We start from the raw sequence: 10,131 nt of genomic DNA, 5'->3' as shown, positions 1-10,131 counted from the left end.
CGGATTCAGGTCAGAGCCAGAGAGCACGGCCACAGGAACCAGCCATCAGACACACTTGTGGGAATGCCAGGGAGAGAAGGGGGTACAAGGGCTGGAGAAGGGGAAAGAAAAAAAAACACAAAACATTGGAAGTCCTAGCACGCCACCCTGAGTGAGAGGACTGATTTTCCCTCCGTCACCATCCCTTTCTTTCATACACACATTGAGGGAGCAGTCAGACGCAGGGGGCTGATACGATGCCAGCCGCCCATAAAGGCCCCAGTGAGTCTGTGTGCAGAGCCAACCTAGCAACCATGGAGAGAAAGTGAAGCAGCTCACTCCTTTCTCCAAAGTCCACTTTAAGACTGTGTTTTGGGAGAATATTGTCCCCTGTGATAACTCCTCCAGCACAATGCATCATTTCAGGGGGGGCTTGGCAAAAGTGCTTTAAAGTCAGTGGCGAGTCAATGATATGGAGAGGAGGGAGGTGACAGCCCAGTTCAGACTGACGGCTCGAAGGCGGACTGAGAGAGGTGTCACCGCCACTCTGTCTGAAAGGCTGCCTGTTGTCTCAGCTTGTTTGTTCACTTGGGTCTTTTCACTGCGGTTTCCTGTAGATAGGACAGAAGAAAGCCCCCCTCAAAACACAAATCCCTATTTAAACATCTTGTACTAGGCAGTTTCTGGTTTTACCTGGAAACAAGCATCTATTTACCTCTCAATGACTGTAATCCCTGTGGTGGAGTTCTAATTAAGACACATCTAAAGGATTAAACACCTACAAGCCTTAACATTTTTACAAGCTGTGCACGGTAAAGTGTTACACTTACCCACAAGCACAACCATCTCTTCTCGCAGTTACAGGGAATGAGTGCAGGCAGCTGTGCGACCGAACTTTTAACGCAACTTCAGATCTGTCAGCAGTGTTGATTTTTTTTTTCACACACTCTTCTCTTTTATGCACTCTCACATGTTCAGAAAGAGAAAAGGTTTTTGTTTGTCTATGGAGCTGTTAAAATCGTAGCAGGTGTTTGTCTGGCAATCTCATTGTCTGTCAACTAACTGATTCGATCTACCAGCCATATGGAAAGCAACTCTGGTATTTCTCTACAAATTCTCTTTATGTCTTTACAGTTTTTTTTTTTGTCCAAGCTACCAAATGGAATGGAAAATTGAGAAGTGCTTGGAGGTAAAAAGATGAATCTTTGCAAAGGTCAGAGAGTCTGGTCCTCTGGGATACTGCTCATATTTTTGGAGGCAGTTGTTTATGACCAAATCATGTGAGCACATGTGTATAAGTGCAGAAATGCATGCGCGCGCACACACACACACACACACACACACACACACACACACACACACACACACACACACACACACACACGAAATGGGCGTTGTTCTCCAAGAGTGTGCATATCTTCAAGGGCTGCTGCTTGTATCAGTTTACGACAGCCCCAGAGCTAATGCGATTCAGAGCAGAGAATAGGGCTGTGCATTTTAACAGCTTGGCCAGTGGCGCATGGCGGCCAGCAAAGCAAGAAGGAGCAACAGTAGCCCAGCTATATGTCTGTGCCAGATAGTCTACCAGGGCTGCTTAGTAAGGAACTGCAGTTCCAGCCTGTCTCTCACAGGACCGGGCCAAGCTGAGAGATGAGGAAACAATCTGAGAAGGAACAGAAAAATCATTCACCTGTTTATATCTAGAAGCTCACAGGTTGCCTTCTGCTCCAATCCCCTTTTGCCTTTTCGTCCCCTCTCCGTTCCTCCATGCTTCCTCGCAAGCTCACCCATCTCTCCAGCTGTCGGTGTGTGTGTGTCCATGCGTGCATGCTCATAAATCTCTATGAAAGCTACTATCTGGAGTAAAACCATTTTATCCATCAGGGAGTAGAAACTATCCCGCTTGATGTACACGTGCACAACGACGGACATGCACATACACACAGATGCAAAAAAGGCAGTCCGTGATAGATGCCTCGCACGCAGCTCAAAATCATGTGACGGACAGTCGGGGTAATTAATGTTGACAAAAGGACAGATATTTTCAGACCGGACACATTAAATCGAAGGGGCATTGGGGGAAGTCATACATCATGTTTCTGCCGTCTAAACGTGTATGCTGGGCCCTGTGCTAGTCCAAAAACAATCCCCAGGACATGCATTTACAACGTAAGACAAGAATTTCTTGGACAGACTATAAGATTATGATGAATTGTCCAAAAAAAAAAAAAAAATCAGAAATGTTACCTGTGCAGATGTTGCGTCTCTATTCTAAACCTGCTTCCAAATCTTTAGAAGTGAATGGAAATAAATCAGCACTCCAGAATATTTAAAACCCACAAACAATGTACTAATTAAACTAATATGCCACAAATTAAATAAGATGGCAAATAATAATATGAAAACATTATTTAGATACTTTATTTTCTTGTTATTAATTCCTTCTATGGGTTTTTTTTTCAATCTAATTTTAAGTTGCTTAAGCAGTAGTTTAAGTTAAAGCTGTTTGATGTATGTCATGCTTTCAGACTAATTTAACAGGTTTCACCTTGTCTTCATCTAATTTAATTGCCACTCAACTCTATTTATAGGTTTCTGTTGCGTGCAAGTCAATATGTTTTCAAGTTCACTTTTAGGTAACATTAATCTTTTAAGACTGTCAATACTTCAGCTGTTTGCCAGCCAATATTTATGTTTTTTTTTTCCTCTTTCACTAATACAGAATGAGCACATGGAGCACGACATCCTGCATTTTCATATTTAGCAGCAACTGAGCACCATGTCTGGCATCCAGGGGACTTTTAAGAACAATAAATAGGGATTAATAGCCATAATTAGTTCCTACCAATATTAATGATCTACATTTCATAAATTGTACAAAATCTATGGTGTATTTATATCTTTCAAGAACTTATAGTTCATATATTGTGAATAATTTTCATGGAAAGCATTTTTTTTTTTTTTTTTAATTTATTTATTTATTTATTTATTATTATTTTTAAATACTTTACAGTCATTCCAATTTGCTGTTATAGAGAAAATAGAAAAGCCCAACATATCCACATGAGCAAGCAGGTGTGTTTGCGACTGTGGAAAGGAAAAACTCCCTCAACAAGGAGAAACCTTTGCAGAAACCAGACTCAGAGGTGGCGGCATTCTGCGGACCGGTTGGGGTGAGAGGATAGAGGAGAGGAGAGGAGAGGAGAGACAGAGAAAGGCTTGGTGAAACAAAATAAATACAAAAAATACAAAATACATACAATACCCTTGTTAGTGCTACATACTATTTTTTTTTGTTTTTTTTTTATAATACATTAACCACAGTGATCTAAATATTTTCCAACTGCCATGAGATTAAGACCAGCCTGAGCAACAACAGAGCAAAAGACCTAAATAATGACAGCAATTATAACAAAAGCAAAAACAAAAAGGACATAGAACAAAAATAAATAAATAAAACAAACAAACAAACACAACAACAACAAAAGCAAACAACAACTTGGTTTTGATTATTAACAGAACAATCTCGTCAATGAGGAGTGGAAGTGTGTGTGTGTGTGTGTGTGTGTGTGTGTGTGTGTGTGTGTGTGTGTGTGTGTGTGTGTGTGTGTGTGTGTGTGTGTGTGGTTTGTCCTCTGGATGTGAATGGAACTGTTGTGGGGGGGGCCGCAGCACCACCCCGGAGCCCAAGGCCACCAGGGCCGGACGCCGCCACTCCGGCACCCAGCGACCCGCCGGATCCAGGGAGGCCCCGACAAACCCCCCCGGAGAGCCACGCCCCAACCCGGAAGGCACCAGATGGAGCGCGCAGAGAGGACCCCCCCCAGGCCAGAGGGGCCCACAGGAGAAGGATAAAGGGTGCAGAGCCCCGGGCCCCGACCGAGCCGCCAAGCCGGGACCGGCCAGTGCAGCGCCCCCAGGCCACGCGGGCAGGGAGCCCCCCCGGCCCCGACAGCGGAGCCCGCCGCACCCCCGGGGGCCATCCCCCCACCACCCCCCCAACCCCCGGCGGGACAGAGAAGGCCCCAGCCGCCGAGCCCCAGACCAGCCCCCCCCCAGACCAGACCAGGAAGAGCGAAGGCCCAGCCTGGAAAGCATTTTTAATTACTTTACATGGGAGTCTAGTCCATGTCCCCTCCTTGTTGAAGCATTTGAAGTGCTTGAGTGTAAAACGTCTGACAAACCTAACTCACAGTTTGCAAAACAAACACAAACTTGTCAGGACTGAAGTTGTTTATTTATCTGAAATTCGTTCCAACTCTGAGCAACTGCAACCGAAAGAACCTAAATTTAAAAGCAGGGCTGTAAGACATGTCTGTCAACCTACGGTCGCTTTATAAAACCACATTCTCAGAAAGCCCAGGCACAAGGAAGAGCCATCACATTGGCCTACAACATATTTTATCAGCCCAAATGTTACGGAACCTGGAGACTGAATGCCATGTTGAGTTAATAGAACTGTGCTGGAGTCAATATGTTATTGACCTGCTAAAATGTATTTAAAAAAACAACTCACCAGGCCTTGCAGAACCACATGGCTTGAAATTAAACAGTAATAGCAAATGTCTGAAAAGTAAATGTTCAATTGTCTCATTCGATTAGCATTCAGAAACCTTAAAGTTATGCTTGTTGTGTTGTAAATTGCCTTGTGACCTTGATACTGCTGTACTTTTAAACTTTGTATCAGTGGTACTGCCAAGAAACCACTGAGGAGCTTCTTTTCTGCTAGACTTTCTGCAAACTATAAAGAAATATTAGAGAGGCACTTGAAGACCGGATAGAGAACAGAAGGGTAACGTATGTGGGGAAGATTGCCGAACAAAAGAATGATTAAGCGCCGCAGATCAGAAAAAGAGACGAGAGAGTTCGTTGCAGCAGGGAGGCAGAGATGGAGAATAGAGCAGCGCCACTCCGAGAGAACAGCTAAAAAAAAAAAAAAAAGGAAAGAAAGCTTCAGAGCGAGGAACACTGAAGGTTGCATTAGCGGCTTAGATTAGCACAGCAGCAAAAAGGATTGTTGACAGCGTGTTTCATCAGTGGAGGGTGGCGGCACTGTGATGGTCGGCTCCCACTCAGGTCCTGACCCGTGTTATTGCAGAGCAGCTCTCAGCAGATCCCAGGGCTAAATGAAGACATTGTGCCGTATGGGGGGGCGGCTCGATGTTATTCTAATGAAGACAAAGATGTGTGTCACATGCCAACTGGCAACAAACTGCACACTTCGAGGGAACACACACACTCAGGCACAGGCAAGGTCACATAAGCTCATCACAAGCACTGTATTTGTCGTGTTTCCAAACCGATGTGAGACATTAAATTTCTGTAAATGTGGCTGATGGAGCTTGATATTAGGTTTGGAAAGAAGTGATAGGAAAAGGGAATGAGATTGTGCCGCAAATCAGTATTTGTCATCCAGATTTGAGGACTTTAGCCCGCCGTGGAAGTCTGTTGTGAATCATGTTCTCATGAATGTTACAAGTTTCCACTGAAAATGGTGTCACTTTTTAATAGCTCGAGACTTTTCCATATAAAGAAATGTCTGGCTGACCACTGGATGACCTTCTGTCACAATCATTGGCAAAAAAAACAAACCCAAAGCATACTTTATTGATACCTTTAGGGAAATTAATTTTCTTCACTCATCCTATTCTATTCATAATTAACCAGAACTACACATGCTACGAGTAGCTGGCTGTCATTGTGCAGCTTCAGGGGAGCTGCTGGGGGTCAGCGGCCTTGCTCACGGAGCCACAGAGCTCCTCTCTCAGCAGTGGAATTCAAATTCTGCAAACCTCAGAACACAAGCTTCCCTCTCTACCATCCCAGTCCCCGCTTTGTGAAGTTTATCAATGAATGCATTTGTAAAACTATATAAAAAAAAAAAAAAGTGAGAATCAAGTCTGGAATAGCCGGTACAGTGTTTAATTGATGGAACCATTCCCCAGAGAATTCCTCTTGAGAAATGTCTTTGTTGATTGTCTCCCAACAATTGCCTGCAGTTTATGCCCTTGGACACATTTATTTAAATCAGGCAAAATGGGTTTAATTAAGTCACCTTCAATTTCTGGTATTCTCACACCACAATAATATGCCTTACAAAAAATACGACCAGTTGGTGGCCAAGCAGTTAAGAAGGAAGTCAACTTGTGACCAGAAGTTAGCTGGTTTGAACAAAGCACCACAGTGAATCCCTGAACAAGCCTCATAACCTCCAACTACCCCCTTGATTCTACTCTTAAAGAGCCACTAGTATCTAACCACCCGCTGGAGGGGCACCGAAAGGCTGGGGTTGCTTCAGGAAGGTGATCTCACGTATAACAAGATCAAATTAAAAGTCTTGTTTATATTCAGCAGAGTTAATGTACTGTACGTCATTGTAAGGTCAATAACAGGACCCGGGTACTTGGGACGGTATGCACATCCGTAATTTTACTATCGACTTTGAATTGCTTGCAGAGAAATGTCCCTGAACAACCCTCATATTAAGGATCACAGTTAGGGGACAGAATTTTCCACAAACAAGCTTTCGACAGCAATGAACCAAGAGACAACGCTCTTTAAGCGAGTGACATATATGCGAACATTGTCAATGTTGTTGATGCAAACTTTAACAAGGTCTTTCTGGTAATACTGCACTTTACTTTAATTGTAATGCATGTGAAAGAACATCTGTTTGCGCATCATCATCAGGGTGTTTTCAGGCTTGAGGTTTTTTTTGTTTTTTTTTTTACTTCAACAAAACAATCATCGGCCCACACTCAGCATGTTTGGTTCCATCAACTTTTTCATCTTCCGCATGCAGAAGTTCATGCCGACGGGTCACTGTCGAGTAGATTCAGGGAGGAATCGAGACACTATTTTTAGCATCGAAATGCTTTTTACTTCCAAGAAGTGGCAGCACTGTGAGAGGTGTATTGCTTTAACCGCTAATTACCGAGGAGGAGATGGAGGCCAACTTTCAATCAGATAATGATTTTATTTTTCACAGATTCAGTCGAGGAGGTGTTTTTGATCACACCTCTTAAAGCACACTCAAGATAACATATCTTGGCTCTGAAGAAATGTATGGCTTTCACTTGTAAATAACACAGAAACAAGGTATGCAGAGTATGAGACAAAACTGGAGGTTTTACACTTTCAGAGATTTTCCACTGAAATATTACACCATTGTCCTCTGTGGCCCTTTTTTCCCCCTCCCTGGATCTTTACAGTGCCAGCAATTATTGCATGATTCATAAAACACATGTACAGTAAATGACTATATTGTAAAGTGTTACCCAATGCTACTGATATGCCATGTCTACACTGTGCAGTCCAACACACACGCACACGGAGGCCAAATGTGTTTGAGAAAAGCCTGCTGGGTTTCTCTGGTCATGTTGACTCATCGTTGTGTGAAACGGAGACCAAACATTTGCTCTGCATGGCTTCAGCTCCTCAGCACACCTGCTGCCGCTGACCCCCACAGCTATCAGCACTGCAATAACTGGCACATTCATTGGCTTTCTGTTCATCGGAGCGAGCATCTGGATGGGGGGATGTGAGCAGGTAAAATGCAAAAATGGGCTGGCAATGACAAAATGACAAAACATTTAGACCTTGGAATGACATGTATCACTGAAGTGATACAGTTCTCTGATAATGACTCATATCTGACCTTTAACAGGAAGAGAGAAAAGAAACTCGCCCTAACCTCAAATTTGTTCAGATCATTTTCCAAATCCACGACGTCGTCAAGTTCGATCTCAATGATTTCCACCACCACTCCTTTTCCGGCTTGTGTTGGTAAAAGCCTGCCTGCCCAGGTCGTTTCTGCAGCCTCCAGCTTACATGTCACTCTCACTGTATGAATTTGCTAATCTAATTTTCCAAGCCAGCATTCACTGCAGCGCTGCAGAGCTGAGGGTTATGCAAGAGCTGACATCCCATGTCAATGTTTGCACACGTTCAAAAAGAACATTTATTGTTGTATTTATTTTCTCAAGAGCTATTTCTGATTTATTAAGAAGCGGGAAAAAAACTTGTGCTTCCAAGGAATGGGGATCCAGATCGCTCGGTCTGTAATTTCCACCTGTCGTGTCGAGTAATCTTATCGAATCCAGATTGAACAAGTGAGGAATAGATGTTTGTTTTATTGAACAATTGCTTTTATTGTCCTCTTTTTAATTTTTACATCATCCCATGGGCCATTTTGTGGCATGTTGGTTGTATATATTTTGATACTTCTGACTAAAACAATAATAATGCTTAATTTTCTAAAGCCAACATTTATTGCGTCATATTGGATGGCTGAAGTATTTCATTATAGTAGAGGTCTCCTTCTGAGATCATTCAGTCTTAATCGTCAATTCACAAGCTGTTTACAATTGTTTAGCTCCTGTATTGTTCCTCGGATGAATTCCTATCTGATATTTTCACAAACTTCAAGTGGATTAATTTTTCAATTTGTCCACCAGCTGTAAAAATAAGCACAATCTGTCCATTTTTGATTGTTGTCATCTGTTGTCCCTGTCCAGTTAAAATAAAGTTGAAAGAAGGCAAGAAAATAATCAAAGATGAGAGCAATTACATAATAACTCCACGTCTAACTTTAAAATAAAGAGCTATTATATAAACATTGATATGATGCATACCCCTTTCATTATTAGTAGAATATAGTGATACACTGTATTACAAGTAGTTTGTGAATGTATGTATAAGTGTGCAGAGCTATAAGGGTGTTTGTAGATTTATATGTTTGTGTACTTGTCAGATTTGACTGTATGTTCCCTTTTGTATTATATCTGTGTCTGAGTGTGAGGCTAAGTGATCCATCCGTGGCACAAGGGGGCTCAGAGAGGCTGTCAGACACCCACAGCATGGCGGCAACGCACACAGGTCAACGTGAGGGCATCTCTGCCTGTCAGCCCGTGTGTGTGTGTGTGTGTGTGTGTGTGTGTGTGTGTGTGTGTGTGTGTGCGTGTGTGTGTGCGTGCGTGCGTGCGTGCGTGCGTGCGTGCGTGCGTGCGTGCGTGCGTGCGTGCGTGCGTGCGTCAGTCAGCACTGTGTAACACAAGGTACCTTCAACCATGAACCAGTGTGACAAACCTTAGGGAAACAGTATCAGCCGGAGAGACGCTCCTCTGAAACCACAAAGCAGGAGTTGAGACAGACGCAGTCAGGAGAGGCGACCCCGGTCTGGCCTCATGCCTACAAACTGCACATATTTTCTTCAACCAGGCTAAATGACACAAAGGCCAAACATGAGCTCAAAAACTGATTTTTCTGACGTTTAAAGTGTCATCCTTTCGACACTTCACTGGAGTACAAACATGGCCGTCAGGTAAACACGTCTGCTGTGATTACACTGAACTACTGGAGCTAACATAAAACAAAAACAAAAAAAACATGACGCAGTATTACAGTCGAGACGGTGTGACCTGCAGAATTTACATTTCTCTGCATATTGTAGACATAAATGTTTAATCTAGTTTTGGTTGGGTATTTTTTATTTTTTTTAAATGAATCGGGATGTTTTTGATCATAAAATCTGAGATGCTTATTAGAACCCGTATTTTCTCAGTGCAAACTATTTATGAGGAAATTTAATTTTGCTCTGAGGTGAAATGAGAAACCGAGTGTGCGCTCAGGCTGTTCTCTTTGGTCTAAATGATCACCTGTAGTCAGAATATTCAATTCCTCACTTTATACTAATTTAAACTCATATTATGAGATACTTATAGTCCAATCAGAGAGGCACAGAAAATGGAAGTACCAGTCAAACCCACACAGACGCTCAAGGCTGCATTTCTATCACTTTTAAGGACATTACTTTGATTGTCAGTCATTTTTTGTGAAGACTGTCAAAATTCTAAACTGACCCCAACCACCGGCAGACCAAACATGGAGGGAAAATGTTACAAACTAAACATAGACTCTCCCCAAAAGTCTAAACTCCTAACAAGGTACATGTTTTCAGACAAATAACAGAACATCCAAACCAAAAGAAGTGGGCCATGGTGAGAGCTCTGCAAACTGTAAGATGACAGCCAGACTAAACAGAAAGTCATGAGGTAACATACACCTTATGGTGCGTTTTTGAGTGGCAGGGCCGTGGAAAAGCTCTTACTGCTGAGTGGGGGGAAATCAGTAGCCTTCCTTTTTTTAATTTGT

This window comes from Blennius ocellaris (genome assembly GCF_963422515.1).
Source record: "Blennius ocellaris genome assembly, chromosome: 1".
NCBI classification, from domain to species: domain Eukaryota; kingdom Metazoa; phylum Chordata; class Actinopteri; order Blenniiformes; family Blenniidae; genus Blennius; species Blennius ocellaris.
The sequence above is the reverse complement of the archived record's forward strand: the minus strand, read 5'-3'. Positions refer to the sequence as shown.